The sequence below is a fragment of the Protopterus annectens genome, chromosome 12.part0, assembly GCF_019279795.1.
Source record: "Protopterus annectens isolate FY-2018-M chromosome 12.part0, PAN1.0, whole genome shotgun sequence".
Classification (NCBI taxonomy): Eukaryota; Metazoa; Chordata; order Ceratodontiformes; family Protopteridae; genus Protopterus; species Protopterus annectens.
In genome coordinates, this window is record NC_056746.1 from 216209578 (window position 1) to 216235723 (window position 26146).

The following is a 26146-nucleotide window of genomic DNA, read 5'->3' on the forward strand; positions in this document are numbered from 1 at the left end:
GGCTTGGCCCAGGAGAACCTGGCAGAAGCCCAACAACAGAAACAGGTGTGGTATGACAGGAATGCTCGAGCTGGAGAATATGCTGTGGGGCAGCAGGTAATGGTTCTCATTCCTGTCAGACACAACAAGCTGCAAGCAGCCTGGGAGGGACCCTAGAAGGTGGTAAGAAAGGTAAGTGATGTTAACGACATGGTGGAAGTGCTAGGCAAATGGCAGAGGCACAAATTGTACCATGTTAACATGATGAAACCTTACCATGATAGGAAGGTTCTTGTGCTGAGTATTTGCAGTGGATTGCAGGAGGAGCCTGAGGGAGATCTGGGGACTGATCTCCTCAGTGAGGCTCAGGCTGACACCTCGGTGGAAGGGGTAGCAATGTCCCAGCAGGTATCTCCTACCCAGGTTCGAGAAATCTGAACAGTGTTGGCAGGAATTTTGGGACATGTTCACTGGGAAACCAGGGAGTGCCCACCTGGTGCAGCACCAGGTGGATACAGGCCCCAAAGGCCTATTAGGCAAGCCCCTTATAGGGTGCCTGAGAGAGTCAAACAGACTCTGAGGGAGGAGGTACAGGAAATGTTGGAACTAGGGATGATTCAAGAGTCCAACAGTCCCTGGGCCTCGCCAGTGGTGCTGGTGCCAAAGAAGGATGGCAGCACCAGTTTCTGTGTGAAATACAGGAAATTAAATCGTCACACAATGTCGGATGCTTACCCCATGCCTAGGACAGATGAGGCCCTAGAGCAGCTGGGTGGGGCTAAGATTCTTACAACCATTGATCTTTCCAAGGGTTACTGGCAGGTGCCCTTGATTCCCAGTGCTATTGAGAAGTCAGCCTTTCTGACTCCTTTTGGCTTGTATGAGTTCACAAAGATGCCCTTTGGGATGAAGAATGCCCCAGCAACTTTCCAGAGGCTAGTGGATAATATCCTAGCAGGAGCAGGAGGGTTTGCCCTTGCTTACCTTGATGATATTGCCATCTACAGCCACTCCTGGCCAGAACACCTTCAGCATGTCAGGGAGGTGCTGGGCAGACTACAGAGGGTAGGGTTGACCATTAAGCCAAGCAAATGTCAGGTGGGTATGGCAGAGGTCTCCTACCTAGGACATAGAGTGGGGAGTGGTAAGATAAGGCCAGAACCTGCCAAAGTGGAAGCTATTCAGGCATGGCCTGCACCTGTTACCAAAAAGCAGGTTAAGGCATTCTTAGGGACAGCAAGGTACTACAGAAAGTTTGTCCCTGGTTATAGTACCATAGCTGCTCCCCTCACAAACCTGACAAGGAAGAACAGACCAGATAAGGTAGTGTGGACCCCAGCATGTGAGCAGGCATTCCAGAAGCTTAAAGAAACTTTGGGAGGACCCCCTGTGTTAGCCAGTCCAGATTACAGCAAATAATTTGTAGTGCAAGTGGATGCTTTGAACCATGGGGGGGGGGGGGGCTGTACTTAGCCAGATTTCTTCAGAGGGGGAAGAGCACCCAGTGGTTTATCTCAATCATAGGCTGCAACCCAGGGAGGAATGCTATGCAGCTGTAGAAAAGGAATGTCTAGCCATAGTGTGGGCACTGCAAAAACTTCAGCCTTATCTGTATGGAAGAAAATTCACTGTAATGACAGATCACAACCCCCTAATATGGTTAAACAGAGCCAGTCAGAAAAATGCCAAGTTGCTAAGATGGAGCCTGAGGTTGCAAGCATATGATATATCAGTGCAGCACCACAGTGGGAGTAGCAATACCAATGCAGATGGGCTCTCAAGACAGGGAATGGGGTGAGGTACCCTCAGATAGACCTAACCCTCTCAAGCGGCATTTCTCAAGGGTCACTTGAAAAGCTATCTTGAGTTCTCCAGGAGGGAAGAGATGTGAAGATTGGGGGAAGATGAGCGAAGGCTGCCAGCCTAGTCAAATAGAATTTGATACATAAGTCTATCATTTGTATATATAAATGTAAAATATAGGCTTGTGTTCTTAAATGAAAGAAAACACTGTAAAACGTGACCTTCAATATTATTGCAACATTGCCATCTGCTGTAAGGAAAACTAAGCCAAGCATTTCAAATGTCCTTTGAAGTTAAATTATCTAAATAGTGGTGCTTAAGCGGCTGGCTGAACGCATTCTTTCTATTGTCTTAACTTAAGGCATAATTGCTAGAGTGTACATGTGAAATGTCTTTTATTTCTGTAGTTTCCTGAGCAGGTGTTAGATTGCTAAATAATGTAGCTTTGTTGGCCTGGGACCTCTAGACTGAGTGTCAAAATGATGTAATGTGTATACTGGGAAAACCCAAGAGTCAAAATTATGTAATTTGGGAGGGCCTAGCAAAGATATTTGTTAGTGAGTTTAAAAACTATTGTTCAGAGAGAGACTGAGAATTTTGATCTTTATATCCCACTTATCAGCACTCTGCCTGTTGTCTTATGTAAGTAGTGTCTTAGAAGTATTTTTGTTTGTAGTAATAGCTAGGAATGTAGAAGAAAGTTAGACAAGTGTTTTTCTGTTATATAAGAACTTTCCTAATGTATTGTTTAAGTTTCTGTGTGATCTCTGAACACTTAGATATCACTGCGGTGTAGTAGTATCGTCTTGTGTTTTTAATTATTTATTATTAAATATTTCAAAAACCTACCTGTGGCTGGTTTGTGTAGAGATAAGTAAGTTCTAGAGGACATTGCATATTTATAGAGTTTATTGTAATAAGCCACTCTAATAAGCCTTAGACTGAATAGTCACATTACCAATTGGATAATAATATTGCACAGTAATAATTGGACACCCTTTTAAGGGCCTTTGGGTAGCTGATAAGTATTAGCTGGTGGCAGCAGAAATTACTACCGTATAGTCTGGGTAAAGTGGTACAGCTGGAGAATCTGTGTCAGCCTTTCCCAGGAGTGTCTGTGAAGTTGTATAAATACTTATCTCAAAGTGTGTGTGGTGTGTCAGCTACCTGGGCAGGGACATGAAGCACTGGTGGGACAGAGAGGGTACTGGAGGTTAACTTGCCGGCTAGGCTGAGATCTGGACCCTATAGCTGTACCAGTGGGGAGCTTTATGGGGACCTGGAGAGCAAGGGAGCAACCCGCCCCAGAATGACTGTGATCTCTGTGTGCACTTAAGGGAAATTGTACTTTACTGTGTGTATTTGTTATCCTTTCCTCTTATATGAGATGCCCTCCCTGGTGTTAGTGGTGAGGATTGAGGCTCCTTCATTGCTGGGCCAGGGCACGGTCGTCACACCTTTACTTTAATGTTCATCTTTCCAGTGCATGCTAATACTTCAGTAATGCCAGTTTGAAAATATTCAGGTAAAGAGCCCGCAGCAGTATTATTTAACACATAAAGTAATAAACAAATACAACAAACCAGAAAATGCAGTTGTGGAGTTAGGGAAGGACATTGCAATTCTCTATAAGAATATTCCATGAACAGATCTGAAAACATGTTGAAATAATGAATGGCCCATGAATTAACTGGAAGCTATTATAGATCTATAATGTTTTCTGTGTTTAAAGATCATCCCTGAGATTCATTAATGCCTGCACTAAGTGTAGACCTTAATGAGTGAACAGACAGCACAAGCATAACTCATACCTTCTTCCTCCTAATTTTAGTTTTCCTACTGATTTTCTTAGTGTAATGTTTCTAAGTGACTAGAAAGCATAATATGTGGTAGGGATTTTCTTGAGTATAGGTTATCATACTTCTCAACTATACACATTTTCACAGTCTGCCCAGATTTTTGGTCTGTTCCTCATAAAATGTGTGTTTTCTGGCAAATAGTTGAAGTCACTAAATAATACTATATAATAACACATTTGAGTTTCAGACTTTATATCATTCAGAAAGTACATAACAATGTAAAACCTGTTATTTTAGTAACTTTCTAAGTTTGTAGAAGCAATATTTAAACTCTGTCCCTATTTTTGGCCCCTTTTGTCCTCCCCATGCTTTCTAGCCTTGTCCAGATTTCTTGCACTGCGAGGTTAAGAGGTATGTAGATTGTGTACATTTAATGTACACTTTTCTCGCCAAAAAAAAGTGTTTGCATTCATCTTTATGCATGTGAACACTCTTATATGTAAAAATAAAAGTTCATTTTACAGGCTTTTGAAAAATACAGAGTTTAAAAGATATCTTCCAAATGCAAAAGACTAAACATACAGAGCCATATTTCCAGCATTAATATTAATGTGCAGGTAGGAGGCATTCATGTCATTCTGGGTTCCAGCTCAAATTATTATGCTGGATTAGTGCAGGTAAGTAATTGTGTATTAGTTATGTAATCTGGCAAAAAATAAATCATTAGTTTTTTTTCCAAACGGTTAATTTAATGGTTTGGCAATAACATAATTAATACACAGTTACTTTTCTACACTAATCCATCATAATTAGAATTGGAAATCAGACTGACGTCAACACCTTCCCTGTCCATTAGTATTAACTACAAAAGAAGTCGCTGTTCATTTAGTCTTCTATGTTTGAAAAATATTTTTAAAACTTTGCAAAATTAACTTTTCTTTTTATACAAAAAGTGTTTCCATGGATAAAGATGCATGCAAACACTTTTTTGTGTGATAAGAAAAGTTTTGCTTATGTCTTTAGATATGATCTTTAAAGATAGTTATGCAAGGGTACTTTCCATAGGAATATCAATAATTCATTCATAAACTCTCTTATTTCCTATTTAATCCATTTCAGTGTCAGGTAGCAGCCAGAGCCATACACACACACACACACACACACACACACACACACACACACACACACACACACACACACACACACACACACACACACACACACACACACATGCACACGCACACACACACACACACACACTTGGAGGATTATCAGTTCACCTACCCCTGTCTTTGGGTGGATAGAGGATGTTATCACCTGGCAAAAAACCCATGCATATACAGGGAGGGTACACAAACAGAAGACACCCCAGCAGCTGAGAATCAAACTGGGGAACCAACTAGTTCCAAGTAGCTGCCTACCACAGATAAAAAAGTATGATCAGACATTTTCATTCCTTAACAGTTAGTACACTGTTGACAGTTACTGCCCACAGTAAAGTCTATTCTATGACTGTTACTTTGTCAACTGTGGGAAAAAAATTAGTCTTTGACCCTGCAAATTATACAAGATAATCACAGACCACCTTTCTTATACCATTTTTTTAAATTCCCAAATGCTGCATTATAACCACAGTTATTTATAGCTATTCTAAAGCTGATTCAGAAGCCGGATTTATAAACCTGTACTTGTGACGCTGCAACCATTACCAGCAGTAGTGATTCACACTGATAAAATTATTCTGGTGTTCATGTGTTAGCAATTCATTATCTATTTCCTGTGTTAAAAATTTTGTGGATTAACACAGATCAGCTTTAAATAAAAAGATGTACACTGAGAACATAAATCAGAATTTATTTCTTACACTTCTTACATTTTTCATAGTTGGTATCAATCAAAAAGAAATGAAAACACAATAAATGTTTTAAAATGTAAGCTGCATAGAACTTTCAAGCCTACATTGTAGGAAAAGCTGTAATCCATATTATGTTTATTTCTTAACCAACAATGACCCTTCACAATAAGGTGAACAAAGGAGAGCAGATGTTACAAAACAAAACAATTGCCACATTTAAAAAATAACTTCATCTCATGCAGATGTAGTGTTAGTCATCTTTAAAATGCCTGCCTGGATACAAAAGAAGCAGGCATGAATTATTTAATACTAGTGGCTGACTGTGTCTCTTTAAATGGGTTTGGTCTGTGAGGAAATGTGAGTGCGTAAGTGTGTCTCTGTGTGGGAGGCATCTTTTGTTCGCTCTACTGAGCTCTGGATTTCTTGCTATATTTTAGAAGGGAGTTTATCCTGGTTTGTTTTGAAAGACTGGACAAAAAATTGTACTTTTTTATTTTCTTTATTATTTTGTCCAATGCAGGAGGAAGGGGGGAAGCTACGCTGTAAGACATCCTGAGGGGTTTTGCCAAGGAAGGATTTGGACCCTGCACTACACCCCCCTGCTTGACAGAAGATTCTGGGCTGTTCTGGATAAAGGCTGATTCTCTGAATGAGATACAAAAACACATTTAGGGTGAAAAGGAATGTCGTGAGTAAAGGGTGATCCCTAACAAGGTAAGAGGAAATGAAAACAGTTTGCCTTTCATTTTCATACAGCAGATTTTCCATTCCATAGGAATTTCATTCACTGTTGCAGGAACATCTCTCTCCAAAGTACTGAAACAGAATGCATCTTTTTCAGCAAACAGAAATACTACCCCAGTATCATATTTATGAAAGAAAATTGAACCCAGTCTGCTGAAATCCACATGCAAAAATAATTGGCAGTAGTAAAACATAACAGGTTAATTAAACCCTTGAAGCAGCGTGATACAAACTGAACTGGCATTTTTAAGAAAAATGAACAGCTTCTAAAATTAATGGTTAGCTTTATCTTCAGGTAGGATTATTCCTTCCTTCTGTTAGATGTGGGGGAGGACATTATTTGAGAAAGGAGGCCCTGTAAGAATGGCAATAAAAATAAACAATCCCCTATCTTCTTGCAGTGATACTCAACCAATTAGTGTCATGCTGCTTGTCAGATTTAGAAACCACGAGCATGCCTAGCTTTCTGCCTGTATACTGCAAAACTACCTGGGGTGCTGCTCTTTTGCAAAATGCTCACCCTTTCCCCTACCACCCTCCTATAAACCTTGTAAACAAAATTACAGGCATGTTAAAGTGCAATTTCAAGAAATTTGTTTTGACTCAACCAGACAGCGGCTCAGTAGATGTCAGCTCTCTGAAGTTAAATTATATCTACTTTCAAGCCCCTGTAAGGCACCCAGTCGCACAACTTCTTATCCCATACATGCATGTGATTGCATATTTATGTGCATAACGCATATTATTCAGATCTCATTATTATCTCATATGTAACAGTGTAGCACCATAGAATGTGTAAAGGTATCAGTGTGCTTTCTTGCATTTTCTTTCCCACGCAGCAATGGAGGGAACTGTTAATGGTCCTGAAATGCAGTCTGGGGCTCTGTCTATAAATAGCACTAAGCAGCAGTGTGGATCTCTGTTTATTTGCAGTCATCGGCAGCAGGGTGGGCCTGTGGCTTTTACGAGACATGAGTTGTTGTTTTTTTGCTTATTAACACCATTCAGTAGCAGTTTGAGTATCTTCACCCTGTTAACGGTTGCAATAAACAATGTAGATGTTGGCATGTCGAGTCTTGGTATGTTAACAGTACAGCATTGTACCTTGTGCCTCGTTCTGTCAAGCAGCCCAAACAGCAGCAGTATGGCATCCTGCCTGTTGATGATTATTATTTATCTGATGCTTTGTGAAGAGTCGTGACCAGTAAAGGGGACATCATTCTTTAATAGTTTAGGGTAATGGAGAAGGATCTGAATATTGGCAATCCCGATCAGCAGTGTGTCTCTCAGCTTGTTAAACATTCTAAATAATAAAATGGGCATTTCGCCAGTAACAGGTAAAAACACCTTAGCTCTCTATCTTACTGTTCCTGTATGCCACTGGAAGCCTCTTTTAATGCTCTTAGGCAGAGATCAGGGTATCTTCATATCATATCAACTGTTATAATCATCAATGTGCATCTGTTTATTTTAAAAAGTCTTTCATAACACAAATTTATCCTCATACAGTAGTAAGTGTGAATCTCCGACCGTTGTTGTCCAATCCCATAATAATATTATTCATTGTTAGTAATTATGAGAAGCAAGATTAAGGTTTTGGCTAATATTCTCGTGGAATACTATGACCCCCTGCTTGGTGATGGTTTTGAGACGCAGTGTGAGTCATGATGTAGTCATTTTGAGTAACACCTTCTTTGTTGTACTTAGAAGCAGCATTATGGATTTCTGTTTGCTGATGATCCTAAACGAAGCTACTGATACTTTATAACAACCCTAAGTAGCCATGTCATTGTCCAGTGCTGCTGGGCTCAAGCAGCAGTGGGCACGCCTCTTAGTCACGCTCAGCACAACCATGGAACTTGAAAATGGTAACATTCTAAAGCAGCACTGTGGGTTTTGTCTGCCTGTGGCTCTTGCCAGAGTTGTGTTCCTGCATCTGTAGCATCACAGTACGTCTTGGACATTTGGTGGTCTTGAGCAGCCATCCGTGTCTCTGCCTGTTGATAATTTGTACACTAGCAGACTGTCTACTAAAATCTAACTACTATTTGTCATAATCTCCTTCGGTTACTAATCATGAGCAACAGTATAGGTTTCTGCATTATATTGCTCCATAGCAATGTTGTTTTATTTGTCATGAATACACTGGAGTACCAAGAGGTCTATACCCATGGAGAAACCTGAATAGTAGAATAGATCTGCTCTTACTGATAGTCCTTAAAAGCATTATGGAATTGTGTGTAATCGTAGGCCTTGCAAGAAAGGTGGGCCTCTGTCATTGGTAGTGAGCTGAGCTGCAGAACTGTGTTAATGATATTAAGTAGAATTGCTTTTCGTAGTCTTACATTAGTTGTTGGAAATGGTAAACATATTTACTTTTCCATGATGCTAACAAAATGAATACTAATCTATGTGTTACTGTTCCTAGAAAAAGTAATAAAAGTGTTTGTTTCTAATCATAATAGCAAAGGATGTGCCTTCTTGGCTGATGATCTTGAATACCAGTATCTGTGTCCATCTGTTGGAAGTTTTCAACACAAGCACTAATGTTGTAAAACCTGTGTGGAATTGCTATTATCTTAATGTTGATGTTCCTGAACAATGAACATGCCCACCATTTAACTGCCTATTAGCAATGCTTGTCACTGTTTTTTGATGCTACTGCCAACATTGTAAACATCATTTGGTAAATGGACTTCATGGTGCTGATCGACATGGTGGGCCTCATACCTCTCAATTGTCCAGAATTTTGCAGAACATCCAGATTTTGGCTCATATTTTTGCCTGTCACAGATAACATTTTTGATTTTTCTGGTAATCACTGAGGATTACAGTCAATCAGTCGATAATGACAGACATTAGAGTTTAATACTTATTTTTTCAGGAAATTCATGTTGATTCAAAACCTGTTGTTCAATTAACTTCTGTAAATGAATTAGAATGATATTTGAAAATTGTCCCTTATTTTGGGCCTTTGTGCTCCCACTACTTTTGTCTTTGTACAGAATTTTTGAGTAAAGAAGTTGAGAGGTATGGGCATCTGTCTCTTTATGGTCCTGATCTGCACTATATGATTATGGCCCTTAGCTGCAGTTTGACTCTTTGTATGCAATGGACTGTTGTCTGTTGATGATTTGAAGCAGGATGCAAGTATCTGTTAATGGTATTGATTACCACTAAGGGTCACTGACAGTTTTTTCCAGGGCTGATGTTTATCTCTTGATCCTGATAAGCAAAAGCATGGGAGTTTGTCTTCTACTGATTGTAGAGGGAAACGTACTGCTGTTATAGACCTGGACCAAACCAGGCATGTTAGCATCAAGACAGTCCTCCGAAGCAATGCAGGTTATTGATAACTGATGAATGAGCACCAAAATCAGTGTCCATTGAACTTATTTTTTTTCAGAAGAGGCATTTGCATCTGCCTATTTTTAGCCTTGGTCAGTAAAACTGTTGTCCATCTGTTGATGACCTTGGTCATTAGTTGTTGTCAGTCTGATGAAGGCCTTTCTCAGTAGCACTGTTGCATATGTTTTGCTGCTTTTGCTCACTGGCATTATTGCCTTCTTTTTGATGGCATTGGTCAGTCTTATTGTAGCATATATAGTGATGACATTTTCTTAGCAGTGTTGTTTCATGTCTGTTACTGCTTTTGGTCAGTAGCATTATTGTCCTGGCTATTGATAGCCCTAGTCAGTAGCACAGCTTTATGTCGATTAGTTCTTCTTGTTACTAACATTGCCGATTGACTGTTAATTATCCTTTAATGACTCTAGTCAGTATCACTGTTATTGCTTACCTATTCTGTGTTGTTGCATCTGTACGTTGTCAGGCCTAGACAGTAGAACTACCTGTTGTCTGTTTGTTAGTTCTGTTCATTGCCACTGTTGTGTGTGCATTATTACTCCTAGTCAGTAATGCTTTGCCTGTCTTTTGATGGACCTGGTTAGCAGCATCACTGCATCTTACTGTCAGCCTTGGTCAGTAGCAATGTTACCTGTCATGTGATGAGCTAGGTCAATAACATTATTGGCTAGGTGTTGAAAGCCTTTAGAAGCTATGAAAATGCTTCATGTTGCTTGTCTGGGCAGTGACATTGTTGCATATCTAGCAATGGCCCTCATCAATAGCAGCTGTTTATTTATGACTATGGTCAATAGTGTTGTTGCATCTATTGATTGCTAGACCTGGTCATTAGGAGTGTTGTCTGTCCGTTGTTTACCCCATTTGGTAGCATTGCTGTCTGTCTGATAACCAGAAATGTTACCTGTCAGCTGTTAGTCTCAATAATTAGCATCTTTACTTGCCTTTTGATGGCCTCGGTCAATAGCATTGTTATCTTGTCTATTTGTTGGAAGTCCTGCTGGTTAGTGTAGTTCTTTGTCTGTTGATGCTCTTCATCCATCTGCAGCATTGTTAGTCCTGATAATTAGCACTGTTGCCTGTTGTTGATGGCTCTGGTTAGTAACATTGCTGCCTGCCTACTAGTGCCCCAATGAAATAGCACAAGTTTCAGTTTATAGTCACAGGTAACAGAGCTGTACCTCTTATTGAGTATGAACCTAAGCAAAAATGCCTTGTATGATTCTCATCTTAGGGACACTGTGTTTCTGGCCTAAGCATGCAATGTTGGTTATGGTAGGGCAGTAGTTTGTTAGTGGCTTCTCTATGCCATTATCATTAATCAGTAGGTAATGCGTATTCTTGGCACACAGGTATGTATTAGTTAGTCTACTGATAACTGTGACCTGTTATGCCACACTGTGCCTCTTGATGGTGTCAGTCAGGACTTTGTAGCTGTTGATGGCCCTTGATCGCATTTGGAATTTGTGCTTTTAACTGTATCAACAAAGTATATATCTGCTCACTTATGATCTGTGGCAGCATTGTATTCATCTATCTGTTAAAGTCCTTGGTAAACAGCATATAACTCACTATTATGATACTGTCTGGATAGCAGTATATGATAATCTGTTTATCTTCATAAGTAGTTTGTGTGCATGTGGACATGTATGTATGCATATATATATATAAATATATATATATATATATATATATATATATATATATATATATATATATATGTGTGTGTGTGTGTGTGTGTGTGTGTGTGTGTGTAGATCTGGTGGAAGTTTAAGTCTCTGATATGGACCTGGTAGCAATATGGATATCTATAATGCTTATGGAAGCAGTATGGAAACAGTTGACAGGAATGTAAGTTTCCACCTATTGACACTCCCACCAGTGGTGTTTTTGTCTGACAGCACTGAGTGTCTCTCCAACAGCTGATGGTTCTAGAAGCAAAACACAGGTTTGTTGATTGCATTGTCTATATTAGCTTAAATGTTTGTTTGTTGATGGTCCGGACAGCATTACTGGTCAATTTCTCACAAGGCCCATACAAAAATTGTATGTCTCTATTTCAGTGGTCATGAAAGAAGACAAGGAATGTATGGTTTGCTTGACTGTCAAGAATCCTGACAGTAGTGTGGCTGCCTGTCTGTTGAATGTCTTGATATCAGAGTACATAGGTATTCCTAGCTACAGAAATAATTTAGAAGAGCCTTGACACTCTCGGCATTAGAGATGGTTATTTTCTGGTAGTTTTGGTGATATGTGGGCATCTGTCAGTTACCTTGCTAATCATATCTGCCCTTCTCTAGCACTGATCTTTGGCAAGAATGGGGGTCCTCTACTATATGTCTCTGGCATGAGTATGCAGATACATTTCTACCTTTGGAGCAGACATTAGTGTGGGTACCTGTCTATTTGGCTGCATTTCTGCCACTGGAGCAGATGTTAGTGTGGCCACCTGTCTATTTGGGTGCATTCCTACCACAGGAGCAGATATTAGTGTGGGTACCTGTCTATTTGGGTGCATTCCTGCCACTGCAGCAGACATTAGTGTGGATACCTGTCTGTTTGGTTGCATTCCTGCCACTGGAGCAGACATTAGTGTAGGTACCTATTTGAGTACTTTCCTGCCACTGGAACAGATATTACTGCGGGTACCTGTCTATTTCAGTGCATTCTTGTCACTGGAGCAGACATTATTGTGGGTACCTGTCAGTTTGGGTGCATTCCTGCCACTGGAGCAGACATTAGTGTGGTTACCCATCAATCAGTGGTGCTAGTAGCTTTGATAACAAGTGTCTGTTGGTAGCCTTGCTTTTTCTGTTCTTATATGTTCAGTACTGGTCCAAGTACTAATGTGAGTCCTTGCTTATGACTTATCTTATTGCAGAGTGGGAATTAGTCTCGCCATGTTCCTGATGAAAGTGAAGATGACTGTCTACTGACAATCGCAACAGCTATGATTCTGGCTGTCTGTTGACGGCTTTCATAAAAATGTGTGTGTGGGGGGATGTTAAACGTCCATATATTCTTGTATATTAACAGTCTTAGCAATAATGTTGGTTCTTTCCCCCCACGGTTTATATTGCATGTTTGAGTGAATGTCTCTCATTGGTCTGGTAGAACTGTGGGTACTTTTCTATTAGTAGACCTGGCAGGTCTGTCTTTTCATGTCTCTGACAGCACCGCAAAACCATAGCAATCCCCACAATGGATAGCAGCAAGGGTATCTGCCAGTTATAGGCTTGCTGATAATAACAAGGCAAAGTGTGGCTTTATTTTAAATATTGAGTATACTAACATTGGTAACATTTACTGTTTGACACTCCTTGGAAGTAATGTGCTACATATAGACAGCAAGTAGAGCTAAGGACTTCTGAGCCAGCCAGTCTGTTAATTTCCCAAGCCCCAAAGTTTCTCATTTTTCTCCAACTCCTAGAGTTGCACTACTATGTCTTCATGCATTCTTAAGCTGGTTCACTTTATTAAGCTCCAGTTCTGCTGAGGAAGTGTCCCATGCATTAACATGCTTGTTCTGCAGAAAAACTTTTTCATATTCCCTTTACCATTCTGTCTACTTCCATCCTTCTGATGTATTCTGCTGGATACTTACTGGCTAGAAACAGTATGGCTGATTATTAATAGTCCCAGGCAGTGATGTTGGTGTACTGCTGTGTACAGATAGCATTTACTTGTTGGTCCTGTCTGTCTTTATGCATACACAACATATTTAAAGACAGCACTCTATGTCAGTCCAAAACAATTCTAAAGTCCAAAAAAATCATCAAATAAAGATTTAAATGCAGCATATGAGGATGCATCTCCTATAAGGATGTTAAGTTATTCCACTGATGAACACCTATGTTACAAACAAAACCAGCATTAAGAGTTACATGATGATGGACACTTGTTTAATCTAAAGTCACCTTTTGAATTTTGGGAATCAAAATAAAGGTGAATTCTAAAGCATTTGATTACAAAAATAAGAACTCAAATTTTTTAGAGATTAAAAAAGAGGGTGTCCAATGAAAAGCATTGTAAATGTGTCCCAATGCCTTGTTTCTTGATGTGCTCTTAAAAGCATAATCTGGAAATCTGCGAGTATTGTTTGAATTAAATGGATAAGCAGGACGGCTTACACATTGACAGACAACTTTAACAGCTAAAGTTTATTTTATGGGAACATTTGTATTTCTTAATACATTTGTATGCTGTTTACAAGCACACGCACATATTTAAAGATGAAGGTAATGTATTGATTATGTACACAAGCTCAAATAATCATTCAACTACTGTGCCGTTAAGGTCATATGGGATACAATAGTACAAAAGCTTTTGGAAAATCATTACTAGCCATGCATGGGGAGATGACATTTAGATACAAAAGGCCAACAGCCTAAGGCTAACAAAATTGAGAATGTTAGTGTGTGATATGTGAGATGACCTCCTTCTAACCTCTTTTTCAAGACCTTAAATTCAGTGAAGACTGATGTGGTGCACAGTTGTCAGTCACGTAGTCTGAAGTACATAGTATGGGTTTTAACCCATTTCCATGAGCAGATTCATACAAGATTCATAGAAAGGGTCTACAACCTCTGTTAGGGGAAACATTTAACAAAGAGAAAAATAAATGGTGTGAGTGGGAGAGCTACCTCTGCAGTCAGTTCATTTTACTAGCTGACAAATACAACACTCAAAGAGATCTGCACCATATGATGCCCTACATTAAGCCATCTGTGTCCTAAGGAAGAAAGCATAATAAGAAAAGCTTTGTGCCGAAGTATACAAAAAAAATGCTGTTTCACAAGACACAAAATGTTTTAATTGTCCAGCTATGTTAGTTAATTTCTGTCTTTACTTCAAGATTGTAGCAGTAGATAAAGAACCAGTGTTTTTAAATTTTAACTGTGAAGTTCCTACGAAAATAATAGATTCAGATTTAGATTTTAAAAAGCTGCAGGACTTCAACACATCTGACTAAGCCTGAACAACTAAGGTTTAGGAAACCATGGTAAACGAATCAAGGTTTTCTAAAATAAAACACACCAAAGTATATACTCACCAGTAAAGAGGTTCCACTACAGTCATAAAATTCACAATATCAAACTCATTTTCACATTTTTATGCATATGTCAGCCTCACCATAATATTTTGTATATATGGAAGTATATGTGTGTACATGATGTACATATATGATGTAGAAAGACAAGTTTAACAGGCTGCAGCATGCTTAAAAATAAAAAATAAGGCACAACAAGTAAAGAAAAGGCACATCTGTGACAAAGAAATGCATTAAGATTCAACAAGAAATGCTGTGTGTGAAATATTTCCTGACATTCTTAGCAAGTTCAAAATAGATGCAGGACATTGGTACTGAAAATCTGATGGAAACTGCCAGCACTAAATATCTTTCTCATTGTGCCTTGTTTCCTGTCACTGTTGCACACCATGTCATATTCACTGCCGAATCTTTTTCTGTCATCCAGAATAATGTGCAACATTAAAGCACTGTTACTTCTACAGAACAACTTGTTCTCATGTGTACTTCTTCAGAGCTCTGACTCATGGCTTTTTGATCAATGTATTCTGCATGTATGGTTTGTAATTTTACTACCTCATCATGTGACTCCTTACTTGTGCTCCTTTTCCCTCAATGTCCTTCGCCATGTGAAATTATCCATTTCGTTGTGCCCCTCAGTAGACACATACTTGTATACCTCTCAACCCCTAAGATCAAGAAATCTGGACAAAGCCATAAATAAAAGTTGGACAGAGGCCCAAAAATAGGGACAATTTTTAAATATTGCTCTTACAAACGTAGAAAGTTGATAGAATAACAGGTCATACATTAGCATGGATTTTCTGAAGGGTATGAAGTCTGAAAGTGAAATGTCCTTCATTATTTTCTAACTTCAATCTTTAATGATCTGCCGCTAATTTGCCAGAAAACCACAATTTTATCAAAAACAGACCAAAAATATGAGGCAAAAATCTGGACATTCTGCGAAAATCTGTACAGTTGAGAGGTATGTGTCTGTGAAATGTATCTTTGCCTATCCCAAACTGAACTGGACCAAAATTCATTTATTGATCTGCTAGCTAAGCTACTTCTTTCCACTATCTCTGATAATTTAACAGCTCCAGAGACAGCAGTTGATATCCGTTTGTCAATACATGTAGCATTAGGCAGGAAGGGAACATGCCAATCTACCAAAAACTATTACAATGAATGCTGGTGGATGTAGATCAAGTAAATATTGCCAAAACAATGGTCAGTGACAGTAGAGCTTTCTCTTTTCTACTCAGAGTAGTTGCATTTACCTTTTTGTTATAGGTGGTATCCTCCCACACTCGGAAGCAGTGGGGAAAGCACCCCCAAAAGCTGAAAAAAAGGCTTGCCTCTAAAGTCCACAGAAGTTGCTGACATTTTTTTTTGGTCTATTGGCATTTGCTTTAATTGCAATCAGTACAGCAACATGATTGTATGTAGGAACCATGCCTTAAAATGGGCTATTATTGAAATGTAGTAAAAAACAAGATTATATTTCTTTGTGCTGAAAAACTGCAAAACTTCATTAAAAAGGTCTTAGAGCAGTGTTTTGTCTTTTCAGATTCATTGAATCCACCCCTTCTTGCAGAAATCATTTCTTATACTCACAGTCTAAGATATTTCACATATTGCACACCAGACTTTCCCATTTAATCTACATATACTTATACATACAGATGGACAGGTCCTCACATGTAAATATATATATGTTGCACATGCACACACACACACACACACACACACACACACACACACACACACACACACACATACACACACACACACACACACACACTTTTGTGCATTTGTGTTTGAACATATCTAGATATGTGGGTCTTTTTCTTTTAATGGGATCGTAACATGAAACTAAATTAGAAACCGGTATGAAGAGAGCACTTGCCAGTTTCTTAAACATTTACTGCATTGAGTAAACTTGGTAGCATGGAAAATATTAGCTTTTTTGAAACAGAACTCGGAATGGAAAAAAATGCTTTGTTTTGCTGCCATTCTTGAAGTCTATCTCTGCTAATACATTTTCAGAATTCATGGCCATCATTTCAACCACTGTATAGAGGCAGCTGTTCCCACTCAAAGACGCAAAACAAAATCTCCAAAAATAAACCACCTTGGTGGACCCCAACAATAAACAATCTGTCCAACAAGAGGAAAAAAATCATGGCTAAACACAGGAAAAATAAGAAAAAAACAATCATAAACCTTAACAAGCAGATAAGGAGATTAGTCAAAACCACAAAACCCAAATTCAATTCAAATACAGCCTACCAAGCTTAAGACAATCCTAAGATGTTCTTCAGCTGAATGGAAATATGCAGCAGTGGGGTGAACTGGTGGAAAATGACACTATGTTTACCATACCACATGACACTGCAAACCTAGTGGTGTCTAAATTCAGCAAAATCTTCAGTCCATCCTCGGTTGCCACTATGGGGTCACTAAAATCCATATCACCCTCTGTTATCACCAGACAACAGTTTGTAAAGACACTCTCCAGAGTGAAGAACACAGAATCTATGGGTCCTGATAATATACCTCTTTAATAACTGGAAACAAGACTTGTCCACCCCCTAGCCAAGTCTGTGAATGACTGCAAGCTCAGGGAACTAATAGAATGCCTCCCACAACACAAGCATCCTCCGGGAAGGTCTCACATAAATGAACAATTGGTGTAAGTACCATGAGTATAAACTAAATGCAAAAAAATGCATAATCCTCTCATTTAGTAAATTATCCACCCCCCTCCAAAAAAAAACTACAACAAAACCAACACACTTCCTAAGGTAGAAATGGTAGTTCAGGATCTGGGGACTAACATGGCTAGTGAGCCGGCCTTTGACCAAAACATGTCCACAACAGTTAGGAAGTCATTTTATATAGCACAACGTATAAGTAATGGCATTGCATTCATGTCCTGAAAGTTATTGTCCCTCTGTACCCATCCCTTATTAGACCAGTTATTCAATACAATGCACTCTTTGGTATGTACCTGTAAACACATATGTTTCAACTCATATCCCCATAGAAACTCCTTATCAAAAGAATACAGGGAGATCAGGGATCACCTTACATCAATCTCCCTATTCTCAGTCTCCTATAGACTGCTAAGGTGTGATCTCTGCCTAGCCTTTAAGGCCTCCTCAGACCCTGTACCAATGAATCTGCTCCATATCTGCAAAAGCAAGCACCTGTTCTAAGAATTTTAACCCTTCCAGCAATCTAAACAGGACATGCTGGAAAGACAGATACATCTCACAGATGCTTCCATTCCTCTGAAACAGACTTCCCATGCATGTAAAACAAAGTACTTCCCTGACCCATTTCAGACACAGTCTGGAGAAATAGACGGCAAACCACAAATTTATATATTTATTTATCTGTCTTTGTTAACCGGGAAAAGTCTGACTGGGTAAAACTCATTTTCCACGGAGGCCCGAGGAGATAGGCTCTTCATTTACGTTACACATAATGCACATTTTTAATCGCAGGATAAAACATCTATACATGAGCTTATTTACATGTTTTTTAAATATTTCTTACATGAACATAGCATTTCAACACAAAAACACAAGAGAGAGAAATTAACATAAATTAGCTAATTATTGAATAGAAAAATAAAATACAGTCGCAGTTAATGGATTTATAGCATGCTGGCTGCATGGAAAAGATCAAACTGGGGTGTTTTGGAGGTTAGTAATAATTTCCAGACAGGCAAGTAGTAAAGTACCTCAACAACTGATGACAAGAGAGATATGAAATGAGAAGTTATGAAAACGAGCAGGAAGATAAATAGACAGGAGGAGGAGTAGTAGTTACTGGTAGAGTGTGAGAGGAGGAAGAGTAACAATTTAGGAAATGAGTGCAGTATGAGGAGAGCAATAAAGTACAAACGGTTGGGGGCAAAATGGCTGTAAGAGTTGGATGAAAGTACTCTGTGTAAAGTTAACCAGGTGAGCAAGTAAAACAGAGCCATCTTTGGCATAGGTGCAAGGTTTTGAAACTGTTAACGTTTTCTATCTGTTTTAACTGTGTGGGGATTTCGTTCCAGAGTTCTGACACATAATGTGAATAGAGTCTCCAGCAGTATTCAGTATAATGCAGTTTATCCCTGAGGAGACGTGTCTGCTGGGCAGAGGATGCCAATGTACTGCAAAACCATAACTTGACTACTTCCTGTCTATAAAAGAGAGCACTTAACAATTGGGAATTCTGCACATCTAGGCTTGAAAACACCCCTGAGCAGTTAACTTAGTATCTTTCTTTGTTTCTGTGTTGGGTAGAGGATTCTAGATATTTAACATTTCTTTATTTATCTACCTGTTGTAAGGCTGAGTCAACCCCTTTCATACCTTTTGAGGTTATGGCTAAATAGCTACAGAACATATCTAGTCAAACAGCTATCTGCTCTAACATGTAATTTTGTAGTCATTTTATTCAATTTAAACTAAGATGTAGAAAGGAAACACAGAATTAGCAAACTGCTCCTGTATGGTGATTGAAGGTAAAAGTCGTGTCTTGAAATGATTTAAACAACTCCATACACCCCCAGTAAATCAATAATTATTAATGGTATGAAACTGTCACTGCCACTCTTTTGCACGTATCTTTCTTCCCCCTTTATCATTAGTCTGAAATGGAGATATGGGTTCCTTTTTAGGTGGTACTATATTTTCCAAAGCTAACTTTGATGTTTTCAGACAACAGATACTTAACGTCTGTTTGCTAACTTGATGCATTTTCATGAGAGTCATTGACACATACTTTTGTAGCACGGTTGAGGGATGCTTTTCATTGTGTGTTTTACAAAACATATATCAGAATGTCATGAGCTACAGACAGAATTCCTCAAAGAGTAGTAGCAGTGATATATTGTAAATGCAATGTGCTGTTAATTCAGGAATTAGCATGAAATTGAATTTAAACAGAATTTGAAGAAAGTAGAGAGAGACAGAGATGCAGAGAAAAAATATGGCGAGCGCTTAAAAAAATTATAATCCATCCACCACTTCTACAACCAATAATCATTTGTGCTGTTCTCTTTTCTTTTTTTTTTTTTTGTTACAATTTCCTTCTTTCCTTAATTTTGCTAAAGCCAACTTGATCGCTTGTAATGCATATTCAATGAAATATTATAGCTTATGAAAATGATCAAATGACAGAAGGCTTTTCCTTGTTTGTTGATTTAATTTCACTTCCAAGAAATGAAACATTCCCTGACTGAACAGACCTCCCTCTTCCTGCAAATGCTAAATTCCTGCAGAACTGAGCAGGCTGAATATAATCTCTTAAACCACATCCTTCTCCAAAAATTGAAGTGTGAAGAGAATACTAATGTCAGAATGCCTGCACAGACTGTAGGCAGCTAAATGGCTCAGTGCTTTGCTGCATTGTAATATATTTATGTCATTTGGTCTGTTGCATTCTTTTTTGTCTGAATCTAACTTTCCATCTCCTCTTCCACTTTCATAAGTGAAAATAGCATGTGGTGGTGAGGGGATACCTCTTAGAATAACTGCTTGCGACCCTACCGTTAAACACACACACACACACACACACACACACACACACACACACACACACACACACACACACACACATGCATGCGCGTGCACGCACACACACACACACACACACACACACACACACACACACACACACACACACACACACACACACAAACACATGCCTGCACACACATGCATGCACATGCAAATACGTGCGCACAAATAATGCACACAGTTTGCGGATGGTGGCCCGTGCCACTGCTGTTTTGCATTCCTAGTTTTGGTTCTGTGTGGTGATAGTTTTGTGTTTTATAACAACATTGATCTCAACTTTGGTCAGTTAAGGGTTTTTCATGAGGAAAAAAAAAGTCCGCTTTTGCACACCAATACAGTGGTAAAAAATATGTATATCTGTGATTGCAGTTCTACCATTTTTGCAAATTATATGATCTTGTTGCTTTCTTTGCAGCCAACCTAGGGCAAGGTTTCCTAAGAGTTTTATATCTAAAATGGACAGCATCAGGTGATACAGATGCTTTTGCAGCACAAAAATAGGAATTGTTTTGCTTTAGAGAGGTTCATTTTCTAAATTCTCTTTGGGGCACTGCTGATTTAACTTTGTTACATATAAATGTCTCAGGGGCGGCTTGTGCTATAGGACTGCAGGAATGCAGCCCCCCCCACCTGTAAAAAGAAAAATAATTGTGCCCCCTCCCACTGTAGAAAAAGAAAATAAAAAAAATAAAAATTCACGAAAGTCTCGGAACTCACGCATGCTTGCTGAGTTCCTGACTGCTGTGTTAGGCAGTCCAGAACTCCATGTTCAATTAGGCAGTCCAGATAGAGAAGGAAGGGAACTCCATCCTGTCAGCCCAGAGGTCTGTGCGGTGACGATTGCATAGACTGGAAACACACCAGACTGCATCGCCTGCAGGCTTCAGCCTACTCACGGCTTGGAGGAAACCCAGAACAGCTTGCATGGGCTGTTATGGAGGTGAGCGAGCTGCTACAGAGGACTGAGCTTGCAATTATGGGTGGCTACAGAGGTGATCAGGCTGCTACCTAGCCTGCAGAGGACAGAATCAGGCAGGCCGCTATGGAGGATCGGAAGGTAGTGTGTATGTGTGTGTGTAAAATGCCTCAGTTGCTACATGGTGGTGGGTAGAGATTAAGGCTTGAGCCCTGTACCTTGGGCACAACTGGCAAGAGCCTGAATTCCCTACCCACCACCATTTGTAAAACATTTGCAGTTTTTGCCTCATATTTGTTCTGTTCCTCATAAAATCTGTGGTTTCTGTATTTTTGTTACTTAACACAGCCAGTAGTGCAGTGGTGCAGTGATAGCATTGTGACTTGACAGCTACAGGTTGTCTGGCTTGATTCTTGGCTGGGGTGCCTTCTATGTGGAGTCTGCATGTCCTCCCTGTGTTTGTGCGGGTTTGCTCTGGTGTCCTCAATGGATATTTGTCCCTATTTTTTGGACTGTATTCCCCCATTATTGGCTTTGTCCAGGTTTTTTGTGCCAAGGTTGAGAGCTATGGTGATAACTGAATTCACTGAACATGTTTAAGGGCTGAATTCCCCCATTATTGGCTTTGTTCAGTGTTTTGTGCTAAGATGTTGACAGCTATGGTGAGAACTGTATTCACTAAATGGTAGCCATTTAAGTTTCAGTCTTCCTTTCTTTCATAAAACAGATGATTTGGCATAGTGGTATTTTGCTTTGACTGTTTTGCACAGGGTCATGGGTTCAATACTTGGCAGTGAAATGTATGGTGGTAATACAGCTTTTTATTCTAACAACTTTCCAACATTATACAAGCAATGTTTAAAATGTGTCCCTGTTTTTTGGTCTTTTGCCCCCCCCACCACAAATTTTGGATTTTTCCAGAATTCTTGTGCTGCAAAGTTCAGAGATGCAGCTGAGTGTCAAGTAAATTTTCAAGAAGTTGAGAGCTGCAGGGGAACAAAAGTTTAGTGCTGCTTATGCCTTGTCTGTGTTGTTAATAGCACAATAGGTAGTGTACTTGCTTCTGATGATAAAGGCTGTGGGTTCTACTCCCACAGTAAGTAGATACATTGCTGATACTGTATTGTAAATGGGATGAATGCTGCAGTCCTTTTTGGTGGAGATACCTAATAACTATGAACCTGTTATCAGTTTGCCATCCATTCCCTATTGCAGTATTACTAGCTTATCATTTTTTATGCAACTTAGTAAATTTATTCCTCAAGGGCAACAGGCACTTTATTTGTAGATGAAACAATGAAATATAAAGTTGTTGGCTAGCAGCAACCTCTTCATTAGTTACAGATTTCTTTAATGTGGAATTATTTAGATGACTTTTACTTCAGAGATTGTGCATATTTACTGATACTGGTGGACTGTAGAAGTTTGAGTAGACTTTTATGATAGAAATGTTCTGAATTGGGCAGTTTTGTCGTTATTGGTGCATGCATTTTGTTTCGTAGTTTACTGGAAAAATGTTCTGAACTGAGCAATTTTGTCATTATTGGTGCATGCATTTTGTTTCATTGTTTACTGGAAAAATGTTCAAAACAAATTTCAAACACCCTCTAACAACTGTACTATATTGTACAAGGAATATAATTTAATATAATCAGGAAGGTGTATCAAAGACCAAGTGTATGTTTCATGTCCAAGGGGCCTATGATTTGAAAACAGCCCAAAGTTAATCTTTATCTGCCACTGGCAAAATGTGGGTTTCAATGCTATTTCAATTAATGTGAGTTTCAAGGGCAGAGAAGTTTTAATGCTAAGTCTGTTTTCATTGTGAGACTGCATTGCTTTATTTAGTAGATGTCTTAGTGTTTGTGCTGTAAAATGCAAAATAAAACTTTCAAATGAAGTCCAACTCATCATAGAAGTAAAGCAGTATGCACATTAGTGTTTATGGTAAATGGGGTGAAATAGCCAAGTAATGGTTCATTAGAATGGCTGCAGGGGGGGAGGCTCCATTCGACCATGATTTTTGAGGGGGAAGAGCAGCAAACTCAAAGATAGCCCTGGCTAAACTATTCCTCTCAACTGTCCAGATTTTCACAGAATAAATAGATTTTTGCTTCTTATTTTTGATTTGTTCCTCATAAAATGTGTGGGTTTTCTGGCAAATAATTTAGGAATTAAGTCACTAAATAATGACAAGACACTGAGTTTCTGACTTCATAACCTTCAGAAAAATGCATACTAAAGCAAGACCAACTGTCTCAGTTTATACAACAAGTTATAGTACTGTTTATATGTTCCCCCAGTATATTTGGCCTTGTCCAGATTTCCTGCATTAACAGGTTGAGAGGTAAGTGCAAATAAATTGCTTTATAGAATTAGGCATATCCAAACTGCTCAACTGTCCCCAATTTTGGCTCAAAATGTTGCTCTTTCTGCCACAAAATGGAAATTTTGGAAGAAAACGTGGAGGGCTTACAATTAAGAAATAACTGTAATAATCAGAGTTATAGATTACTTTTACTTCAGAAATGCATATAGATTCTTTTATTTTGTCAGATGCTCAAGTTAGCAGTACTAATATTAAAAAGTGTCCCTTCTTTGACAGGTTCCCAGCTGTATTGTGTGGCTATTTTATATTTTTGCATCACGTTTCTGGTCCATTTTTCATAAAATTGTGTTTTTTGGCAAATTAGTGGCAAATCATTAAAGACTGAAGTTAGAAAATAATGACACACATTTGAGTTTTAGATTCCATGCCTTTCAGAAAATTCATACTAATGCAAGACCTACTATTCTATTATCTTTCTAAGTTTATAAGAGCAATATTTAAAAATTGTTCTCATTTTTGGGCCTTTGTCCCACTTCTATGTGTGGCTATGTCCATATTTCTTGTTTTGAGGTTGAGAGGTATGACAAATGTGTCAGGGCCATCACAGTCAGCCAGAGACATTTCAAATTGTGACATACTTGTTGCACCCCCCCTCCCCCATGTAGTGACTCTGGATGTGTCCAAGCAAGGCAAGGAGCAGTTATGCAGTGTAAATGTGCAGAGTATCAACCCATTCAAGGTAGACACAAGTGCTACTTTTATTCTGTCCTTGATTTTGCAGAATGTTCTGGTTTCGGTCATATTTTTATACTGTTGATTTATGCTTATTATTACTCAGAAGGTGCCTGTTGCTCTGTGTTTAAGTAGCAATGCTTTAATGACCACCATGTCTGAGATTGTAAGATGCAAGTAAGCTTTAATAAGCATACTGTTAAAGAACTGCCAACATTGAAAGCCTTTCTGTTGTTGCCATGCAGAGAATACTTACATAACTAGATAATGTATAAGCCTTGGGTATTGAAATACATATGACAGTATTTGTAATAAAGGACAGGATTACATTATTTTAAGAAGCTCATTACATTTGTTGGAGACTTGCAGTCATCTTTGCAGGCTTTACCTGTAAACCAAACAGAATGCCAGTCTATCATGTGTGGTCCATAGCCTGTGCAGTAATCCTTTAAGCAATTTATCTTGAGCTTGTTTCTTGTTTGCTTTTCATTTTTTACTTTGATCATGTTTTCCACATGAAACAAGTAGACAGTTGTTAGGCAGGAGGTCTTTTTTGGATAAGAAACATTTTTACAAGTGGGGGTATCACAGAGATTGCTACTTTCAGCATGTTACTTGGTACTTTAATAAAGCTGAATATAAATTATAATTATAACTGCAGTGCAAGGAGAAGTGGTATGAGTTGAGTGCTGCTTGTTTTTCATATACTTGATTTTGACTGGCATTCCAGTAATGTATTTAAAAAGTCATTTATTTTTTCATGCCTCACAACCTTTTTGTTTCCATCTAGATATTAAGTAAGCTGTCATGCAGCCAATACATTGAAATATTTTTTCTTCTACACTTCATTTTGTCTTGAATGGACTCTCATAATGACGGTTTGGCACCCAGGGCAGTGTATTTAATTAAAGTTACAGTTTTTGTGGTTTTGAGCATAGCTCCTCCCCTTTCTGGTTGACCACACCCCTTTCCCATTGACCCCACCCATTCACCTGTCTCCTGCAGCCCCCTTTAGATTTGAAGTCACCAGCCACCACTGAAATGTCTGAATACAATGATGTAAGAAGACTTTTAATCCTTCATGTTGACTTGATTGGTACAATTAACCCAATGCAACCGCTGAGTTTTTTCAACATTCCCCCAACTGTTTTAGAAACCCTTGAATCCATTTGTAGATATGCACTTGACTACCCATGAGGCATTGAATGTTACATCCCCACTACTTTCATTATGAAGTAATATTTTCTGACATCACTCAAATTGTCCACGCCAGCTGCCACCTATACCTTTGCCCATACCTACACTTTGTCCGTGGTTGTATATGACCTTTGTGTCTTCTTGTGATGCAATATATCTGTATCATATCTCTCCTTTCCAGATTTGCTTTACTATATACATTCCTATGTGCTCTATATCTCCCTCATGTTGTGTTTCTAATCATTCTCTAGGCTATCTTAGAAACCCATCATTGTGTAGCCATTCTTTTTGATATCACCCAAATATAACAGGGTCTTCAAAATGTTGATATTATGTATATATGCTATTAAAACTCCCTACCATTACATTAACCCTATGCTTATCCTTCTGTTCCTAACAGCTACTCTCACTTCATCATTTTTAACTGTAAACTATAGAGTTTCATATTCTTCTTTTGCAATGATATCTTGACCCATCACCTCTGACCTCTGTATGTTCTCTGTGCACCTTATTCGGCTTCTGTAACCTCATGTTTCTTCCACCTATTTGTTCTTGTGCAAATTGCATCATCACTGCTGACATTCATTTCTGTATCTTGTGTCTAGTCTGCATCAGCTCATATTTCATTTAAGCACATCTTATTCTTATTATGTATGCGTGTGCTGATGTCACATGTTTTACTTCAGACTATGGCTGACATAGGTCAAATATGTGACAACCCCATTATTCTGATTAACAAACTTCAATAAATAAATAAACAATAAAATATAATAACATTCCATATACACTCTTGCAGTACTGATCATGGCATTTGT

General features: G+C 38.8%; 1 protein-coding gene across 1 annotated transcript in view; it reads left to right on the top strand.

Moving 5' to 3' along the window:
* Nucleotides 1–5778: 5778 nt before the first annotated feature.
* Nucleotides 5779–26146, top strand: part of FBXL16 (F-box and leucine rich repeat protein 16) — a 753965-nt gene continuing 733597 nt past the window's right edge. The window contains exon 1 of the mRNA XM_044089266.1: nucleotides 5779–6150. The gene's annotated coding sequence lies outside the window, so the exon portion shown is untranslated. The remainder of the gene's footprint in view (nucleotides 6151–26146) is intronic.